This window comes from Lampetra fluviatilis, chromosome 4, assembly GCF_964198595.1.
Source record: "Lampetra fluviatilis chromosome 4, kcLamFluv1.1, whole genome shotgun sequence".
Classification (NCBI taxonomy): domain Eukaryota; kingdom Metazoa; phylum Chordata; class Hyperoartia; order Petromyzontiformes; family Petromyzontidae; genus Lampetra; species Lampetra fluviatilis.
The window spans coordinates 120,108-141,855 of NC_136278.1; the positions used below are offsets into that span (position 1 = coordinate 120,108).

The 21,748-nt window shown below is 53.1% G+C and overlaps 1 long non-coding RNA gene and 1 pseudogene across 2 annotated transcripts; both read right to left on the reverse strand.

Moving 5' to 3' along the window:
- Nucleotides 1-2,979: 2,979 nt before the first annotated feature.
- Nucleotides 2,980-5,699, reverse strand: LOC144931414 (uncharacterized). The gene is made up of 2 exons (XR_013636567.1): nucleotides 3,764-5,699; nucleotides 2,980-3,720 (listed from the first exon to the last, which is right to left on the reverse strand). It is a non-coding gene; the product is annotated as an uncharacterized LOC144931414 (long non-coding RNA).
- Nucleotides 5,700-6,470: 771 nt separating this feature from the next.
- On the reverse strand, nucleotides 6,471-18,920 carry LOC144931415 (neuronal vesicle trafficking-associated protein 1-like; annotated as a pseudogene). The gene is made up of 5 exons (XR_013636568.1): nucleotides 18,809-18,920; nucleotides 11,492-11,681; nucleotides 11,239-11,346; nucleotides 10,298-10,408; nucleotides 6,471-7,083 (listed from the first exon to the last, which is right to left on the reverse strand). The product of XR_013636568.1 is annotated as a neuronal vesicle trafficking-associated protein 1-like (transcript).
- Between the last annotated feature and the right edge of the window lie 2,828 nt (nucleotides 18,921-21,748).

The window sequence follows — 21,748 nt, forward strand, 5'->3', positions numbered from 1 at the left end:
GGTTAGTGGTAGGGTTAGTGGTAGGGCTAGTGGTAGGGTTAGTGGTAGGGCTAGTGGTAGAGTTAGGGCTAGTGGTAGGGTTAGTGGTAGGGTTAGTGGTAGGGCTAGTTGGGGAGTCTATGTTGAACAAAGGTGTACACTGCGTGTATATGTTATACACGGAGGGGGGCGGGGTCACAGTTCCCGTGACCCCGAGTTGGGGTCACGCCGCCTGCCCAATTGCCTGCCTCATTTGAAGCATTTAGAGGTCACAATTCGTGGCTCCTTTCGAGTTTAATTGCTCCTGGGAGCGAGAGGGCGTCGCGAGTGGAGCCTGAATCTTGGGAATTGGAGGCAGTTGGTCGGGAGGTGGGAGGGCGGTGGGGGCTGAAGGGGGCGACATTGAGTGGAGGCCAAACTTGTCATTGCGACTTTGCAGTATGTTAGTGTGGATGTGTTAGTGTGGAGGTGTGAGTGTGGATGTGTTAGTGTGGATGTGTTAGTGTGGAGGTGTTAGTGTGTGTTAGTGTGGATGTGTTAGTGTGGATGTGTTAGTGTGGAGGTGTTAGTGTGTGTTAGTGTGGATGTGTTAGTGTGGATGTGTTAGTGTGGATGTGTTAGTGTGGATGTGTGAGTGTGGATGTGTTAGTGTGGATGTGTTAGTGTGGATGTGTTAGTGTGGAGGTGTTAGTGTGTGTTAGTGTGGATGTGTTAGTGTGGATGTGTTAGTGTGGATGTGTGAGTGTGGATGTGTGAGTGTGGATGTGTTAGTGTGGATGTGTTAGTGTGGAGGTGTTAGTGTGTGTTAGTGTGGATGTGTTAGTGTGGATGTGTGTTCGTGTGGATGTGTGTTAGTGTGGATGTGTTAGTGTGGATGTGTTAGTGTGGATGTGTTAGTGTGGATGTGTTAGTGTGGATGTGTTAGTGTGGATGTGTGAGTGTGGATGTGTTAGTGTGGATGTGTTAGTGTGGAGGTGTTAGTGTGTGTTAGTGTGGATGTGTTAGTGTGGATGTGTTAGTGTGGATGTGTTAGTGTGGATGTGTTAGTGTGGATGTGTTAGTGTGGATGTGTTAGTGTGGATGTGTGAGTGTGGATGTGTTAGTGTGGATGTGTTAGTGTGGATGTGTTAGTGTGGATGTGTTAGTGTGGATGTGTTAGTGTGGATGTGTTAGTGTGGATGTGTTAGTGTGGATGTGTTAGTGTGGATGTGTTCGTGTGGATGTGTGTTCGTGTGGATGTGTGTTAGTGTGGATGTGTTAGTGTGGATGTGTTAGTGTGGATGTGTTAGTGTGGATGTGTTAGTGTGGATGTGTTAGTGTGGATGTGTTAGTGTGGAGGTGTTAGTGTGTGTTAGTGTGGATGTGTTAGTGTGGATGTGTTAGTGTGGATGTGTTAGTGTGGATGTGTTAGTGTGGGTGTGTTAGTGTGGATGTGTTAGTGTGGATGTGATAGTGTGGATGTGTTAGTGTGGATGTGTTAGTGTGGATGTGTTAGTGTGGATGTGTTAGTGTGGATGTGTTAGTGTGGATGTGTTAGTGTGGATGTGTTAGTGTGGATGTGTTAGTGTGGATGTGTTAGTGTGGATGTGATAGTGTGGATGTGTTAGTGTGGATGTGTTAGTGTGGATGTGTTAGTGTGGATGTGTTAGTGTGGATGTGTTAGTGTGGATGTGATAGTGTGGATGTGTTAGTGTGGATGTGTTAGTGTGGATGTGATAGTGTGGATGTGTTAGTGTGGAGGTGTTAGTGTGTGTTAGTGTGGATGTGTTAGTGTGGATGTGTTAGTGTGGATGTGTTAGTGTGGAGGTGTTAGTGTGTGTTAGTGTGGATGTGTTCGTGTGGATGTGTGTTCGTGTGGATGGGGGAGCGGTAGTATGGGGTTAGCGCGCTGAGCTACACACCCGCTCACGGTTAACATCAGTGATGATTATTTGAAGCAGGCCTCCCGATGTTGACTCAACCTGAAATAAGTACCTGGTGCGATGCGTAAACATCACCACTGAGGACACAAAGGCGGCCGAAGGTGGTGTTGGCCACCTGCCTTCATAGGTACTCGCGAACAGCACTTGCCCCAAATGTATCTTGAGGCTATAGGGGGATATCTGTCTTTATCTTGTTAGTGTGGATGTGTGTGAATGTGTGTTAGTGTGGATGTGTGTCCGTCTCTTTTAAGGACGTATGGAGAGCGGTGGTACAGTGGTTAGCGTGCTATGCTACGAACCTGGCGGCTCGAGTTCGATTCCCGCCCATGGCCAACATCAGCAAGGATATCTGAACTGGCCCTCGGCCTCTACTCGATGGACCCAGCCCTAAAACGAGTATCTTGTGCGGCATGTGGGGAGACAAAGGCAGCCGGGTGTTGTTTAGACCACACCACCATCTCGCGTTGAAAGCACTTTCCCCAATTCCCTGCGTCGGCCACGCGGGGACCGTCCTCTTATAGACTTGATGGAGGAGCTGGGTTTGTTTGGCCCCGCGCCTCTGAACATTTCCTCCACTTCCATCCTCACGTGACCAATGGCGCACAGAGGGGACAGCGGCGGCATCGCTGGAGTCACACAAACGACGACTCGTGTCGGGAGAGCTCGCTCCGAGGGTCCCGTCCTGGGCCCCTGCACCTCGCCACTCGCTCGTGAGCGAATCCCACCGCTCCTTCTCCTCTCGGAATACAGGGCACAATGATGATGCAGGGTTGCTATGGATATCCTACGCTGTACTCTCGTGGTAGTGCATTACGCCGATAATAATGCCCAAGCTGGCCTAGCAGCTTTGTGAAAAATATCGAGATAAAATAATTTAAACTGCTTCTCTGCTCGAATGAATATTGGTGCTCATCTTCTGTTTACAGCCCTGCAGAGTGAGTGGTGGAAATTCCACGTTCTTGAGGCGTGCGGGGGCGAGTCTCTCCAGGGGCCATCCACTGTTGACTTCCCACACAAGCCGTGAATCGAACCGGCAGAGCCAGCAGTCGTTAGGAAACACTCAAGAGTCGAGCGCGTGTGATGAATCAACGATAATGTATTGTAAAGATAAGAGTGGATGTGCGATCTTTACTTAAGTCGCGAACTACACACAACGCGAGTACACAGCAAGCAAGCGGACAACACGCCTCATGCTCCACATATCCGTCCCTCCACAGGGATACAAAGCACAAGGACATTTCTAAACGCATCCCATCAGCCACACGGTCGTGTCGTCGCCTCCCTTCTGGATGATCACATCAACAGCATCAGTCCAACTCAAGCAAAACTCGACCGGTTTCTACATTCGGTGTCTCGTCAGCAGAGGCAGGCTTAGTCACTGCCTGTGACCTGCCCCATGTCAGCAGGGGCAGGCTTAGTCACTGCATGTGAACTGCCCCATGTCAGCAGGGGCAGGCTTAGTCACTGCATGTGAACTGCCCCATGTCAGCAGGGGCAGGCTTAGTCACTGCCTGTGAACTGCCCCATGTCAGCAGGGGCAGGCTTAGTCACTGCCTGTGACCTGCCCCATGTCAGCAGGGGCAGGCTTAGTCACTGCCTGTGACCTGCCCCATGTCAGCAGGGGCAGGCTTAGTCAATGCCTGTGACCTGCCCCATGTCAGCAGGGGCAGGCTTAGTCACTGCCTGTGACCTGCCCCATGTCAGCAGGGGCAGGCTTAGTCACTGCCTGTGAACTGCCCCATGTCAGCAGGGGCAGGCTTAGTCACTGCCTGTGACCTGCCCCATGTCAGCAGGGGCAGGCTTAGTCACTGCCTGTGACCTGCCCCATGTCAGCAGGGGCAGGCTTAGTCAATGCCTGTGACCTGCCCCATGTCAGCAGGGGCAGGCTTAGTCACTGCCTGTGACCTGCCCCATGTCAGCAGGGGCAGGCTTAGTCACTGCCTGTGAACTGCCCCATGTCAGCAGGGGCAGGCTTAGTCAATGCCTGTGACCTGCCCCATGTCAGCAGGGGCAGGCTTAGTCACTGCCTGTGAACTGCCCCATGTCAGCAGGGGCAGGCTTAGTCACTGCCTGTGACCTGCCCCATGTCAGCAGGGGCAGGCTTAGTCACTGCCTGTGACCTGCCCCATGTCAGCAGGGGCAGGCTTAGTCACTGCCTGTGACCTGCCCCATGTCAGCAGGGGCAGGCTTAGTCACTGCCTGTGACCTGCCCCATGTCAGCAGGGGCAGGCTTAGTCACTGCCTGTGACCTGCCCCATGTCAGCAGGGGCAGGCTTAGTCACTGCCTGTGACCTGCCCCATGTCAGCAGGGGCAGGCTTAGTCACTGCCTGTGACCTGCCCCATGTCAGCAGGGGCAGGCTTAGTCACTGCCTGTGACCTGCCCCATGTCAGCAGGGGCAGGCTTAGTCACTGCCTGTGACCTGCCCCATGTCAGCAGGGGCAGGCTTAGTCACTGCCTGTGACCTGCCCCATGTCAGCAGGGGCTTGCTGAAGTCAATGAATGTGAACTGCCCGATGTGCATCGGCGAGGAGCCGCCGTGTCGGCTCTTCTGAGTCCGACGCAAGCGGTGAGGGCGCACCCCCAGGTGGCGTGTGTAGCTAAAGACTCGACGTGGGGCAGCGGTGTGCAGGAGGCGCGCTGCCTGCCCCGCAATCCCGTGACCTTCACGGCGACCTTCACGACGGCGCGAGCGATGAGGGCAGCACAAAGACGCGACGAGCTACGACGACCACGGCGGGGGGGGGCGCTGCTGCCGCCCGGGGAGGGAGGGAGGGGGCAGGGAGTTTTGTATCAAAATTTGGCACGGCAAAGCCCACCGAGTCGAAACCGCCGAGGTTGGTAAACATTCACCGCTAAACCGGTAACCGCCGTCAGAAACGGTAACCAGTTATCGAGAGTCATGAGCCGATCGCCGGCTCCAGTGGGAATGCTCGGCGAGCACTGGGGCGGCCACGATGGGATGTCGCAGCGTTCGTGACGGCGGCGCGTGCGCTGGGTGGGGGTGGTGGCACCACCCCCAGACACGCACACGGCGCGGGGACATCTACCGCCGTCTCTCAGTCACAAGGTGCAGGGGCATCCTTGTGACTGGCTTGCTCCACCGTCTCAGCTGCCGCGCCGGGAGGTGGCAGCGGCCTTCATGTCTCAGCTACGGAACCCCACGGGACGTGGCTCGTGTTGCCGTTCTGGTCGTCCCTGTATGTGCCGCTCACTAACCGGTACGAACCGGTTTCTCACCATTTTTGCACGCGGTTACCGGTTACAAAAACATCGCCGATTTAACAACCCCAGTTGAGCCGCACGACACTTACACAGAGTTTGGGTGACGCTACACACACAGCACGTACACGCGTTTGCGTGCCGTAGGGGATCTCCACTAGGATCGGAGATCGCAACACGAGGAGCGGAGTTGAGCCCCAAATACGAAACAAGTTAATAACTACCTTCATTTCAGCACCCCCCCCCCCTCAAACTTCACTTGGATTAAAGTCTCGTGTTTGTATGTCTCTTTGTTTAAACAGACAGTGGCTGAGCACAGGGCCCCAATGCCCAGCCCGCCAAGCGGCCAGCAACAAGCAGCACTATCGGAGTGGTTAATATAGAATAGTGAACGCGTTTCTTGAGTTGAGCACGGTTATGATGGTGATCGGAGCCGAGGCGAGAGACACGACGACGACTGTCGAGGACTGTCGAGGGAATTCAAAAGTGGAGCAGTGCGAGGTGGCCTGCAGTTTGCCGAGTGAGTGGGTGGGTGGGTGAGTGGGTGGGTGGGTGAGTGGGTGGGTGGGTGGGTGAGTGGGTGAGTGAGTGGGTGGGTGGGTGGGTGAGTGGGTGGGTGGGTGGGTGAGTGGGTGAGTGGGTGGGTGGGTGAGTGGGTGGGTGGGTGGGTGAGTGAGTGAGTGGGTGGGTGGGTGAGTGGGTGGGTGGGTGGGTGGGTGAGTGGGTGGGTGAGTGGGTGGGTGGGTGGGTGAGTGGGTGAGTGAGTGGGTGGGTGGGTGAGTGGGTGGGTGGGTGGGTGAGTGAGTGAGTGGGTGGGTGGGTGAGTGGGTGGGTGGGCTGTCATGAAATTGTCTTTTCCGAGACCAAGGTGCTCTGCAAACCTCCTGGCTACCATCAAAGGTTTGTACACAAAGCCATACAAATATACAAACACAGACATCATTTCAACCGTGATGAGGGTTACAAACTGAGTAATCATTGGAAAGATGTGATTAACCATGCAAAAAAGATGTAACTACACTTATTTGGATCATCTTATTTGACAGACAACTATTACAGGTTATTGATAAACAGCCAGTTTGTTGTTTTACCAGTTTAGTTTTTACTTGCTTTCTTTTTTCACACTTTTGTTATGTATGCTAGGTGTTAGTTACAAACCGCACCTCTCCATAACAAAGGCTCAGTCCTTTGTTATGCAGTCTATTCTTAGTCTTAAGCCTCACCTTACCATATTAATAAAAAGTGTGCTGTTCCTGGCCCTTCCCCCCTCAACCATTATATATACGGGGTGGTATTTCTTGTGATCTCTCATTTACTTGATACAGCTGTCGTGGCTGTGACGGTTCCACCTGAAGACGGAGGCTTGTGTTGCTTCCGAAACGTCGTGAATTTTTGATTTTGTTTTATTTTACTTTTATTAATTTAAATTTTTTACCTACGTGACTTTACCAAAAAAACCTAAGAATATGGTAGTAGCGATAAAATAGTGACATGCAGATGAGTGAGTAGGTGAGTAAATGTATGAGTGGGTGACGAAGGGGTGAGGGAGTGTTTCAGTGGGCGAGTGGTAGTCTGGTCGTCCGAGTCCTCGACAATGGTGGGGGAATTGATGTGTGAAGTCCACGTGTAGTAGCTATAGCAGAGTGATGTGGAGGTGAGTGAGTAGGTGATCGAGTGAGTGTAGCCAGGCATGAGTGGGGTGCTGGTGATGATGAGGATGATGATGCGGGGGATGAATCTGGCTCCACCGTGCCACCATCACCACCGCCCGCGGGGCCCTCCTAGCCGGCGCCGTTGTGTTGCCTGCTGTGCGTGAAGAGCGACGCGATCCAAGGAGAGACGGAGCGTGGCAGCGTGGAGCGGGAATGCGCCGAGTGGGCCACGAGCGAGTAGAAGCGAGCGTCGAGGCTCCCCGCCCCCCCCCCAGAGTGGACGGCGCCCCCCGGCACGCAGCGATTGTGCTGCACACGCGGCACACACGGGGAGAGAGGTGAGACTCGACAGGAGACTTGGGTGGCATCTACAACACCTTGCAAGAGCACCCCCAGTGGCAGCTGGCCCTGTGTGCTACGAGGTGTCATCCCTACTGAGGAACTTGCAGCGTAATTCCCGCAAATTTGGGCCCATGACGCCGGCACACAATTGCCAACCTGTTTCGAATGACGCCACGGGATCGTTAACATCCACCGAGAGTGAAGCAGACGGCTTGAAGTAATGTATGGTTAATGCAGTTGTCCCATGGATAAATGTGCTCCGGCCATGGGAATGTGGAATTTATACCAGTGGCTCTGCGCGGCTGTAAACGCGAGGCGAGCACCGATGCCTCGCTGCTCGTCGCGTGAGCCTCCTGCGCCAATCAACACCGCAGCCTCTGCGGACATCAGCGCTGTGCGTGTGCCGACACAGATCGCTGAGACGCACACAGAGATCCCGTGTCGCCTACATAAGCTGTTGGGGCAAGTTCTGTTGGCGAACACCTATTACGGCTGGCACGGCACACGGGGGGTTGGGTGTACCCACACTTTACCCCACCGCACACTGCACCAGATACCCATTTCGACCGAGGCGAGGTCCAGGACCGGTTCAGATATTCGTCGCTGATGTTGGCTGTTGTCAGGAACAGATCTCGGGTCGCTGGGTTCGTAGCGCGATGGGCTAACCACTGGGTCGCCTTTCCCACACACGCACGCACGCTGGGCTATCACTCTGCCCTGAGTGCGACATGAATGCGCACATTAGCTGAAATGGCATTGGAGGGAATGAGAGGAGGGGTGCAGGATTTATGGGACGATGGTTTTACTGAGCGTGGGTCGTCTCCTAAATCTCGTAGCGCCCTGACGCGGCCACTGTGAACATTGTGAGAGAGACGCTCTCAGGACCATGACCAGCGACGACCGGGAGCGCCGCAAGACAGAATCGCCCTGCCGCTCCTGGAGATCATCACCCTGCCGCTCCGGGAGACCATCACCCTGCCACTCTAGAGATCATCACCCTGCCACTCTAGAGACCATCACCCTGCCACTCTAGAGACCATCACCCTGCCACTCTAGAGACCATCACCCTGCCACTCTAGAGACCATCACCCTGCCGCTCTAGAGACCATCACCCTGCCACTCTAGAGACCATCACCCTGCCACTCTAGAGACCATTACCCTGCCGCTCCTGGAGATCATCGCCCTGCCACTCTAGAAACCATCACCCTGCCACTCTAGAGACCATCACCCTGCCACTCTAGAGACCATCACCCTGCCGCTCTAGAGACCATCACCCTTCCACTCTAGAGACCATCACCCTGCCACTCTAGAAACCATCACCCTGCCACTCTAGAGACCATCACCCTGCCGCTCTACAGACCATCACCCTGCCACTCTAGAGACCATCACCCTGCCACTCTAGAGACCATCACCCTGCCACTCTAGAGACCATCACCCTGCCACTCTAGAGACCATCACCCTGCCGCTCTACAGACCATCACCCTGCCGCTCTAGAGACCATCACCCTGCCGCTCTAGAGACCATCATCCTGCCGCTCTAGAGACCATCATCCTGCCGCTCTAGAGACCATCACCCTGCCGCTCTAGAGACCATCATCCTGCCACTCTAGAGACCATCATCCTGCCACTCTAGAGACCATCACCCTGCCGCTCTAGAGACCATCACCCTGCCACTCTAGAGACCATCGCCCTGCCACTCTAGAGACCATCACCCTGCCACTCTAGAGACCATCACCCTGCCGCTCTAGAGACCATCACCCTGCCGCTCTAGAGACCATCACCCTGCCACTCTAGAGACCATCACCCTGCCACTCTAGAGACCATCACCCTGCCACTCTAGAGACCATCACCCTGCCACTCTAGAGACCATCACCCTGCCACTCTAGAGACCATCACCCTGCCACTCTAGAGACCATCACCCTGCCACTCTAGAGACCATCACCCTGCCGCTCTAGAGACCATCACCCTGCCACTCTGGAGACCATCACCCTGCCACTCTAGAGACCATCACCCTGCCACTCTAGAGACCATCACCCTGCCACTCTAGAGACCATCACCCTGCCGCTCTAGAGACCATCACCCTGCCACTCTAGAGACCATCACCCTGCCGCTTTAGAGACCATCACCCTGCCACTCTAGAGACCATCACCCTGCCGCTTTAGAGACCATCACCCTGCCGCTCTAGAGACCATCACCCTGCCGCTTTAGAGACCATCACCCTGCCGCTTTAGAGACCATCACCCTGCCACTCTAGAGACCATCACCCTGCCGCTTTAGAGACCATCACCCTGCCGCTCTAGAGACCATCACCCTGCCGCTTTAGAGACCATCACCCTGCCGCTTTAGAGACCATCACCCTGCCGCTTTAGAGACCATCACCCTGCCGCTTTAGAGACCATCACCCTGCCACTCTAGAGACCATCACCCTGCCACTCTAGAGACCATCACCCTGCCGCTCTAGAGACCATCACCCTGCCGCTCGAGAGACCATCACCCTGCCACTCTAGAGACCATCACCCTGCCGCTCTAGAGACCATCACCCTGCCGCTTTAGAGACCATCACCCTGCCGCTCTAGAGACCATCACCCTGCCGCTCGAGAGACCATCACCCTGCCACTCTACAGACTATCACCCTGCCACTCTAGAGACCATCACCCTGCCACTCTAGAGACCATCACCCTGCCACTCTAGAGACCATCACCCTGCCATTCTAGAGACCATCACCCTGCCACTCTAGAGACCATCACCCTGCCACTCTAGAGACCATCACCCTGCCACTCTACAGACTATCACCCTGCCACTCTAGAGACCATCACCCTGCCGCTCTAGAGACCATCACCCTGCCACTCTAGAGACCATCACCCTGCCATTCTAGAGACCATCACCCTGCCACTCTAGAGACCATCACCCTGCCACTCTAGAGACCATCACCCTGCCGCTCTAGATACCATCACCCTGCCACTCTAGAGACCATCACCCTGCCACTCTACAGACCATCACCCTGCCACTCTAGAGACCATCACCCTGCCGTTCCGGGAGACCATCACCCTGCCACTCTAGAGACCATCACCCTGCCACTCTAGAGACCATCATCCTGCCACTCTAGAGACCATCACCCTGCCACTCTAGAGTCCCGGCCGTTACGAACCTCCTCTTTTTCCTCGTCCACCTGGGTTTTATACCTTGACGATGAAGCCCTCGGGGCAGGCCTGGTCGTAGCGGTAGACCTTGTAGACGACGAGGAACACGACGCAGGAGAGAAACGCGAGCGCGAAGAAGATCAGCACCGTGGCCTGCGCACGCACAGAGACAAAGGTTCCCCGCTTGGCCATACAGACTATGGGGCAAGGGCTGTTCGCGAGCACGGCACACGAAGGAGTGGGTGGCCAACACGCCCGGTCGCCTTTGTCTGCCCGGTGCTGATGTTTACACAGGGCACCAGGTGCAGTAATCATTTGGGGCAGAGTCTACCTAAGGGAGATCCAGAACCCCCCGCACCTCCGATTACCACGGTTGGCTACGTACGGTGCGAAAGAAATTCATCACACATACAACCAGCTCAAATATTCTCAAATGATATTGTTTATAAGTGGGACGCGAAATCGGCTCGCCAGGTTGGTAGTTCAGTGCACGAACTGCTGCACGACTGCTCTCCACGCAGAGCCGCGTTCTGCGGGTCCACGCACGCGACGCCATCGCCTCCTCCTCCTCCTGCTGCTGCTGCTGCCAGTCCCCGTCAGAGCCCCCCTCGCCACCGCCTGGCGGCCTGAGGTCTCCTGACGTCTCCTGAGGTCTCCTGGGCACCCTTAGTCCTCTGTTCTCGAGGTGCCACTCCAACGCTCGTTTCGTCCCCTGCCCACGTGTCCCGCCTACCACGATCTCCTCCTGACCACGTGGGTACATCTCTCCTGACCACGTGGGTACATCTCTCCTGCCACCTCCTGTCGCCAGCCTCCTCGTACGAGGCAGGGGCCAGAGGACAACCCCCCCCCCCCCCCTCGGTTACAGCTGCTGCCCTCTCAGCTGCAGCTCCTCAGCGTTGGCTCCGCTTTATTTGTACTCATCATCTCCTCGTCCCCCCCCCCCCCACTTTGCCCCCCACTGGGAGTTTAAAGGGCGACACCTTGAATCTGTCGGAGGCCGCCTCTCCGATGTCGATGGTGAGCTCCGTGACACGGTGCAGGCGGCCATCGCGCGCCGGGTCGAACGCCGTGCGCGTCTTCACGGGGCTCTGCAGATGGGGTGGGAGTCAAAGTCACTCCCTGCTCTCATGGTCGATTACTTCACGTCCACTCCCACGTGCTCCACCTACCCTACTTCGTCTACCTCCCCCACCTCCTTCTCTAGCACCCCCATCAACACCCCCACCTCGTTACCTCCTCGCACACGGAGTGCTCGAGCTGCTCCACGTCGAGGACGGTGAGGCCCGGCGGGGGCCCCCCACCCTGGGGAGGGGCCCCCCCCCCCCTCCTGGCTCCCCTTGGGCTCCTTGGGCTCTTTGACTCGCGGTTTCCCGAGCTGCACCATGGTGCTGCTGGTGGCGACGAGGAGGAGGAGCAGTGAATCCTGTCCACATCGTCATCATGCACATCAGCGGGGTCGTCGTTATACAACAGCGGTCACACAGGGCTGGACAGTGTGCCATGGAGAAGGGCCGATGCTCGACTATTAATGTTCTTGTAAGGCCACGCGCACACACGGGGCGATGTTATTGACAAGGAGTGTGTTGAGTTATTTGTGCACCTTTGCTAATGCAGTAGCATCTAATCATGATGTGTTTCATTGTTGGATAGGGGGGTTCGAGGTGATTGAACAGTCAGCTCCTGTCTACAAATGCGTATCTCTCCGCTCCTCCATTGTCCATTTCGCAATCTTGGTGGAGTTTTAACATTCCGGAGATGTCTAAATTCCAGCAGATCTGTACGCGTTTCCGCGGATTTCTAAATCCCAGATTATCTGTATGCGCTTCCGCGGATTTCTAAATCCCAGCTGCTCTGTATACGCTCCTTCAGATTTCTAAATCCCAGCTGGTCTGTATGTGCTTCCGCGGATTTTAAAATCCCAGCTGGTTTGTAAACGCTTCTTCAGATTTCTAAATCCCAGCAGATCTTTATGCGCTTCCGCGGATTTCTAAATCCTAGCTGCTCTGTATGCGCTCCTGCAGATTTCTAAATCCCAGCCGATCTGTATGCATTCCCTCGGATTTCTAAATCCCATATGATCTGTGCTTCCGCGGATTTCTACACCCCAGCTGATCTGTATGCGACGCGCGGCGGAGGCCAAATCCACACTGAGAACAAAAGATGAATGTAGAAAATATTTGGAGGGGGAGAAATATTACAGGGAGGGAGATGTGGCAGCAAGGTGTGTTGAGGGAGGTGTGGCGATTCAAGATGCGGGATAGAGTGCACTGTATGGAGGGAAATTAGAGATGTATGCAGAGGTAGACGCGTGGAATGGAAGATGTGTAGGGATGTATGTAGGGAGATGTATGAGAGATGTGTTGGGGAGATGTGTTAGAGAGATGGGTGGGAGAGATGGGTGGGAGAGAGATGGGTGGGAGAGAGATGTGTTGGGGAGAGATGGGTGGGAGAGATGGGTGGGAGAGATGGGTGGAAGAGAGATGGGTGGGAGAGAGATGGGTGGGATAGAGAGATGGGTGTTAGAGAGATGGGTGGGAGAGAGATGGGTGGGAGAGAGATGGGTGGGAGAGAGATGGGTGTTAGAGAGATGGGTGTTGGGGAGATGGGTGGGAGAGAGATGTGTTGGGGAGATGGGTGTTAGAGAGATGGGTGGGAGAGATGGGTGGGAGAGAGATGGGTGGGAGAGAGATGTGTTGGGGAGAGATGGGTGGGAGAGATGGTGGGAGAGATGGGTGGAAGAGAGATGGGTGGGAGAGAGATGTGTTGGGGAGAGATGGGTGGGAGAGATGTGTGGGAGAGAGATGGGTGGGATAGAGAGATGGGTGTTAGAGAGATGGGTGGGAGAGAGATGGGTGGGAGAGAGATGTGTTGGGGAAAGATGGGTGGGAGAGAGATCTGTTGGAGAGATGGGTGTTAGAGAGATGGGTGGGAGAGAGATGGGTGGGAGAGAGATGGGTGTTGGGGAGATGGGTGTTAGAGAGATGGGTGGGAGAGAGATTGGTGGGAGAGAGATGTGTGGGAGAGAGATGTGTTGGGGAGATGGGTGGGAGAGAGATGGGTGGGAGAGAGATTGGTGGGAGAGAGATGTGTGGGAGAGAGATGTGTTGGGGAGATGGGTGGGAGAGAGATGTGTTGGGGAGATGGGTGGGAGAAATGGGTGGGAGAGATGGGTGGGAGAGAGATGTGTTGGGGAGATGGGTGGGAGAGATGGGTGGGAGAGAGATGGGTGGGAGAGATGGGTGGGAGAGAGATCTGTTGGGGAGATGGGTGGGAGAGAGATGGGTGGGAGAGAGATGGGTGGGAGAGAGATGTGTTGGAGAGAGATGGGTGTTAGAGAGATGGGTGTTCGAAAGAGATGTGTTGGAGAGAGATGGGTGGGAGAGAGATGGGTGTTAGAGAGATGGGTGTTCGAGAGAGATGTGTTGGAGAGAGATGTGTTGGAGAGATGGGTGTTAGAGAGATGGGTGTTCGAGAGAGATGTGTTGGAGAGAGATGGGTGGGAGAGAGATGGGTGGGAGAGAGATCTGTTGGGGAGATGGGTGTTAGAGAGATGGGTGTTCGAGAGAGATGTGTTGGAGAGAGATGGGTGGGAGAGAGATGGGTGTTAGAGAGATGTGTTAGAGAGATGTGTTGGAGAGAGATGTGTTGGAGAGAGATGTGTTAGAGAGAGATGGGTGTTAGAGAGATGGGTGTTGGAGCAAGCTGTGGGAGAGGGAGGGCTGAGCACAATGCGCAGCGACGCGCGCTGCATCCACAATCAGTGAATACACAGACACACACAATGTACACACACACTGTACACACAATGTACACACACACACACAATGTACACACACAATACACACACACACAATGTACACACACACACAATGTACACACACACAATGTACACACACACAATGTACACACACACACAATGTACACACACACACACAATGTACACACACACAATGTACACACACACAATGTACACACAAACACAATGTACACACACACACACAATGTACACACACACACAATGTACACACACACACAATGTACACACACACAATGTACACACACACAATATACACACACACACAATGTACACACACACACAATGTACACACAATGTACACACACACAATGTACACACAATGTACACACACACAATGTACACACAATGTACACACACAATGTACACACACAATGTACACACACACACAATGTACACACACACAATGTACACACATAATGTACACACACACATAATGTACACACACACAATGTACACACACACAATGTACACACACACACACAATGTACACACAATGTACACACACACACACAATGTACACACAATGTACACACACACAATGTACACACACACACACAATGTACACACAATGTACACACACACACACAATGTACACACAATGTACACACACACACAATGTACACACACACACACAATGTACACACACACACACAATGTACACACAATGTACACACACACAATGTACACACACACACAATCTACACACAATGTACACACACACACAATGTACACACACACAATGTACACACACACACACACACAATGTACACACAGACACAATATACACACACACACAATGTACACACACACACAATATACACACACACAATGTACACACACACACACACAATATACACACACACACACAATGTACACACACACAATATACACACACACAATGCACACACACACACAATATACACACACAATGTACACACAATGTACACACACACACAATGTACACACACACACACAATGTACACACACACACACAATGTACACACAATGTACACACACACAATGTACACACACACAATCTACACACAATGTACACACACACACAATGTACACACACACAATGTACACACACACACACAATGTACACACAGACACAATATACACACACACACAATGTACACACACACACAATATACACACACACAATGTACACACACACACACACAATATACACACACACACACAATGTACACACACACAATATACACACACACACACAATGCACACACACACACAATATACACACACAATGTACACACACACACAATATACACACACACACACAATGTACACACACACACAATGTACACACACACACAATGTACACACAAACACGGTGTACACACACACGGTATACACACACACACACAATGTACACACACACGGTGTACACACACACGGTGTACACACAGACACACACAATGTACACACACACACACACAATATACACAAACACGGTGTACACACACACTGTGTACAGACACACACACACGGTGCACACACACGGTGTACACACAGACACACACAATGTACACACACACACAATGTACACACACACACACAATGTACACACACACACACAATGTACACACAATGTACACACACACAATGTACACACACACACAATCTACACACAATGTACACACACACACAATGTACACACACACAATGTACACACACACACACACAATGTACACACAGACACAATATACACACACACACACAATGTACACACACACACAATATACACACACAATGTACACACACACACACACAATATACACACACACACACAATGTACACACACACAATATACACACACACACACAATGCACACACACACACAATATACACACACAATGTACACACACACACACAATATACACACACACACACAATGTACACACACACACAATGTACACACACACACACAATGTACACACAAACACGGTGTACACACACACGGTATACACACACACACACAATGTACACACACACGGTGTACACACACACGGTGTACACACACACGGTGTACACACAGACACACACAATGTACACACACACACACAATATACACAAACACGGTGTACACACACACTGTGTACAGACACACACACACGGTGCACACACACACGGTGTACACACAGACACACACAATGTACACACACACACAATATACACACAAACACGGTGTAGACACACACGGTGTACACACACACAAACAATGTACACACACACACAATGTACACACACACAATGTACACACATACACGGTGTACACTCACACACAATGTACACACAGACACAATGTACACATAGACACACGGTGTACACACACACACGATGTACACACACAGTGTACATATACACAGTGTACACATACACACACGGTGCACACACAGTATACATACACACACATGGATGTCACGGAACAGACCCAGATGCCCAGGGTTCACTGACCAAGACGACTGACAGATTCACCACCTGTGCTCCCCACTGCGCCAACTTTCTGCGTTTTAGACGCCCGGCGCTCCGCTCATTGTTGTGAGCATTGCTCCTCTGCCCTCTGCTGTTGTTGAAGGGCAACTGCCTCCCACTTTCCAGAAGCGTCCTTCACGAACCTCATTCACAGAGGCCGATCTTGACACCGCTGGAACCGGTCATCGGCAAGTCCACTCAGCTCCACGTCCCCTGTACCGCATCAGCTCATATCTTTTCTCGCCCATGCCGCGCCCGTTTAACCCCCTCGATCCGGCCAAACAGAAGCTGCTTGGGCATGCAGTGGCTGGGCATGGGGCTAAATGGTCCAGCCAATCAGCCTCGCTTGCCAGAAGAGCTCACTGATGGAACTGTCCAGATCTTTCAAGGATCTGGAAGCTCCTCACACAATCCAGTCTGGTTAAACCCAGGATGGATTGTAGGCAGGCTAGCATGAATGTTTCAAACCGGCGCAGATGTTCCTTTACAGGGCTCCACGTTTTACAAGCATAGAGAAGGAAGGGCATAACCGTGGCTGAGAAGATCCAGTACGCCGTTTAGAGCGACAGACAAGGTAGCTTCAACACAGCGGCACGCAGCTGGTGAAAGATAACGCCGCTCGACTGGTTCCGAGCGAGACCTCAGACGCCAAACTGGAGCTCGTGATAAGCACGCACGCGGTGCACGCACGCGGTGCACGCACGCGGTGCACGCACACACGCACGCGGTGCACGCACGCGGTGCACGCACACACGCACGCGGTGTACGCACACATGCACGCGGTGCACGCACGCACGCGGTGCACGCACACACGCACGCGGTGCACGCACACACGCACGCGGTGCACGCACGCGGTGTACGCACACACGCACGCGGTGTACGCACACACGCACAGGGTACCGACTTGGATTTCTCAAATCGTATTTTTTCACATTAGCGACCACCGAATGGGGGAACAGCTGTTACAGGTTCGCTAGAAATGTCTCGCTTGAGCGTCACACAAAGCGTGTCCTCCTCCTCCTCGACTGAGACTTACGAAGTAAGAAGACATCGTTGTTGTCGTTATCCAGCAAACCTTCACCGGCATCTTCTAAACGGTGAATGCGACACACAACTGCGGTGGTAGCGGTTCGCAGCGCACCGCGGACTCGCAGCGCAGATGAGCACGGAGGCTTTCGCGACCAACGTGCGACAGATCGCAGCGCAGAGATGGCCGCTTCGGCTCCATCTCCAGGCGCGGCAGCTGAGACGATGGCGCAAGGACCTCACCCCCCCCCCCCCCCCCGTGTGGTGGGGGGGGGCACGCCCACGAGTCCCACTCACAATCCACTGGCGACGATTACCGGTTCCTCACTTCGGATCTGGTAACCCATTCTCACAACGGTTACCGGTTTACTGGTAATACATACAAACAACAAGACAACGATCCCCCGTATAGTCTCAACAGACTGTTGGGACAAGTGTTGTGAGCGAGCATCTATGGAGATCGGAACGGCGCACGAGGCGGTCGGTGGGCAGCACAACGCACGGCCACCTTTGTCTCCCTAGTGGCGATGTTTATATACCGCACCAGATATAAATTTGAGAGCTGAGTCGACCTAGGGGACGCCCAGGACCGGTTCTGATAATCGTTACTGCTGTTGGCCGGGCGTTGCGGCCTTTGTCTTTGCTTTAATATATTATGTTGTGTCTTGCTATACAGAAAATAACAGGTCCAATCATAATAACAACGAGGAGTGCACCCTGGTCTATTTTACGTGGATGGCCAGTCACCCGAAACGTCGAAGTATTAAAATAAATAATAATTTGTCATGGATCTGTCATCATGTGTGAGGTGTACACTCTACGTTCGAGTGTATGCATATCTTTGCGCATGATATAGGTGCGTGCGTGTCTGCATACATGCGCACATGTGATCTCGATGTGTACGTGCATGTATTAACATGCGTGCGTCTGTATTGGTGTCGCACGTCATAGGCGGGTGTGCACGTTTATACGTTCGCTCGGTGCATGCATATAGTATGCGTACTATGGGCGTATGTTGTGTGTGTGAACGAGCATGCATGCCACACACGCGTGCATGTATACTACATGCACGCGTGTGTTGATGTATGCATCTCCTAAGCCGGTGTGCGGCTCTGTGTCCATACGTGTGTACGCTAGGTGTACGCATGTTGTTCGTATGTTCTAGGCGTGTTTGTGCGTTTGCTATACATGTCGCGCTGTGCGCGTCTCACCGCGACGAGGAGACGGGGAGAGCCGCGGGGAAAGAGATCCAGAAGCAGAGTCGCAGCGCCCAGAGAGAGGGTGAGGGGGAGGGAGAGAGCGGGCGAGATCAAGAGAGGGGGGGGGGACAGAGAGGATGAGAGAGGTGGGAAGAGAGAGGGAGGGTTTAGACTTCATAGACAGAAGCGCGTGGGCAGCGGGAGAGAGAGTGGAGAGAAGGTGGGAGGAGAAGAGGGAGAGAGAGATGGAGAGGGGTGAGGGGAGAGGGGTGAAGAGAGAGGACAACGTGGGGGGGGGGAGAGAGAGGTGAGGGAAAGAGTCGAGACGGGGAGTCGGAGACGGAGGAGGTGGGGGCGATCGAGAGGGAGCAAGAATAGAAGAGAGAGTTCGAGGGGTAGAGAGGGAATGGGAGCGAGGAGGGGGGGATCAGCAGTCTTCTCCCTCGCATCCACACCCCCATGCACACCCCCATGCACACCCCCATGCACACCCCCATCCACACCCCCATGCACACCCCCATCCACACCCCCATGCACACCCCCATCCACACCCCCATGCACACCCCCATCCACACCCCCATGCACACCCCCATCCACACCCCCATGCACACCGCCATCCACACCGCCATCCACACCCCCATGCACACCCCCATCCACACCCCCATGCACACCCCCATCCACACCCCCATGCACAACCCCATGCACAACCCCATCCACACCCCCATCCACACCCCCATGCACACCCCCATCCACACCCCCATCCACACCCCCATCCACACCCCCATCCACACCCCCATCCACACCCCCATCCACACCCCCATCCACACCCCCATGCACACCCCCATCCACACCCCCATGCACAACCCCATCCACACCGCCATCCACACCGCTCGGAGGGCCGTGCCGTGCCCGTGTGAGTGAATATATGAATTGGTGGGGAAATTAGTGAATGCGTGAATGTAGTATTTGGTGAGTGACCTGCTGAGGCATGTGACTGGGTGAGTGGATATGTGCGTGAGTGCGTACATGTCTTAATTGTTGAGTGGATGTATGAATGGGTGGGTGTATTGATTGGTGAGTAACCTAGTGAGTGTATGAATGGGTGACTGGGTGACTGAGCGTGTGAATGGGTGATTTTAGTGAGCATATTTATTGGCGAGGGGGTTGATTTTGAATGAGTCCCTCGGTTGATTTTGAATGAACCAATCATTCGAGAGGACATTTAAAGGGTCACTGTATATCTCATCTGAACATTCGTTCATGTGCACCTGCGCAATTCATTCCCTGTGCGCATTGCGCGTGTCGTGGTTAAATATAGAACCCGTGTTAATATTTATATATATATACACGTATATATATGGCAAGATGTGTGTAGAGATGTGTGGGGAGCCGTAGCGCGCTGCGCTAAATATCTGAACCGGTCCTGGGCCTCATCTAGGTCGACTCAGCCTCAAATGAGTACCTGGTGTGGTGTGAAAACATCACCACTGGGTGCTCGCTAACAGCACTTGAGATCGCTGTGTAAAGTGCACACAGTATATATATGTGTGTGTGGTGTGGGATGTTGTTATCACTTCACATCTTTCACCTCAAATATCCCTTGAGACGGAGGGTCTCGTGTGCGAACACGCAATGACACGTACACACAAAGACAAAGATCTCTCGTGTCGCCTTCACAGACTATTGGGGCCAGTGCTGTTAGCGAGCAGCACCGATGAAGGCCAGCACGGCACACGAGAGGGTGGTTGGCCAACACCACGCCCGGCCGCCTTTTTCTCCCCAGTGGCGATGTTTATATACCACACCAGGTACTCGTTTAACGCTGAGTCGACCTAGGGGAGGCCCAGGGCCGGTTCAGATAATCGTCACCGGTGTTGGCCGTGAGCGGGAATCGAACTCGGGTCAGCAGGTTCGTAGCGCAGCGCGCTAACCGCTACACTACCGCTACACAAACATACATTGCAAAAACGTAAGGACGCGTAAACAACCATTTTAAATCTGTAACATATTCATAATTCAGAAGAATGCACGCACAAGTGAATTCTTCACGGTGTGCGTGCATTCTTCACGGGGTGCGTGCATTCTTCACGGTGTGCGTGCATTCTTCACGGTGTGCGTGCCTTCTTCACGGTGTGCGTGCCTTCTTCACGATCGGTGCTCGCGAACAGCGCGCGCGGCCCTGCAGCGCGCGCCAATTCGTTCGCTGCGAGTCCCGCAGCTGCGTCCGTGGGGGGCGGGGGGTCGCCTCGTTCAGTCACCCCCAGCGGGGCGGGGGGCGGGGTGGTGGTGATGTCCATTGCGCGATGACAGTGATGGTAATAATGACGGTGTCTGTGGCCTGGTGATGCATTGATGGTGATGATGATGTCTATTGAGTGATGGTGATGATGATGTCTGTTGAGTGATGGTGATGCTTGTTGTCGTTGATGACGATGTCAAATAATTATGGTGTTGATGTTCATTGGTAATTAATTGATTATAACGTTCAATGAGTGATGTTGCTGTCGATGGAAGATGATGTCAGTTGATTATTAATGATTTATTATCATAATGATGATGGTTGTGATGTTTATGATTGTGACGCTGTCTATTTAATTATTAAAATGATCATGAAGCTGTTTATTAAGGATGAAGATGGTTGAGATGATGTTGATTGGTTATGAACCCATGATGCTGCCTATTGATTAATGGTGATGATTGTGAACGATGATAGATGATGACAGTGCATATTTATGATAAGGATGATTCCGATTGATGTCGATGATTATGATGATGCCTCTTATTGATGACTCAACACGTGGGTTTTCGCAGCCAGAGTTATAACTCGTAATTCATTCATTGGTTAGGCTACGTGATGATGGTATTATTTAGGAAAGCACTGATATGATCATCATTACTTTGAGTGATGATGATTTTAATGACAATGGTGGAGCGACAGTCACGAAATCTATT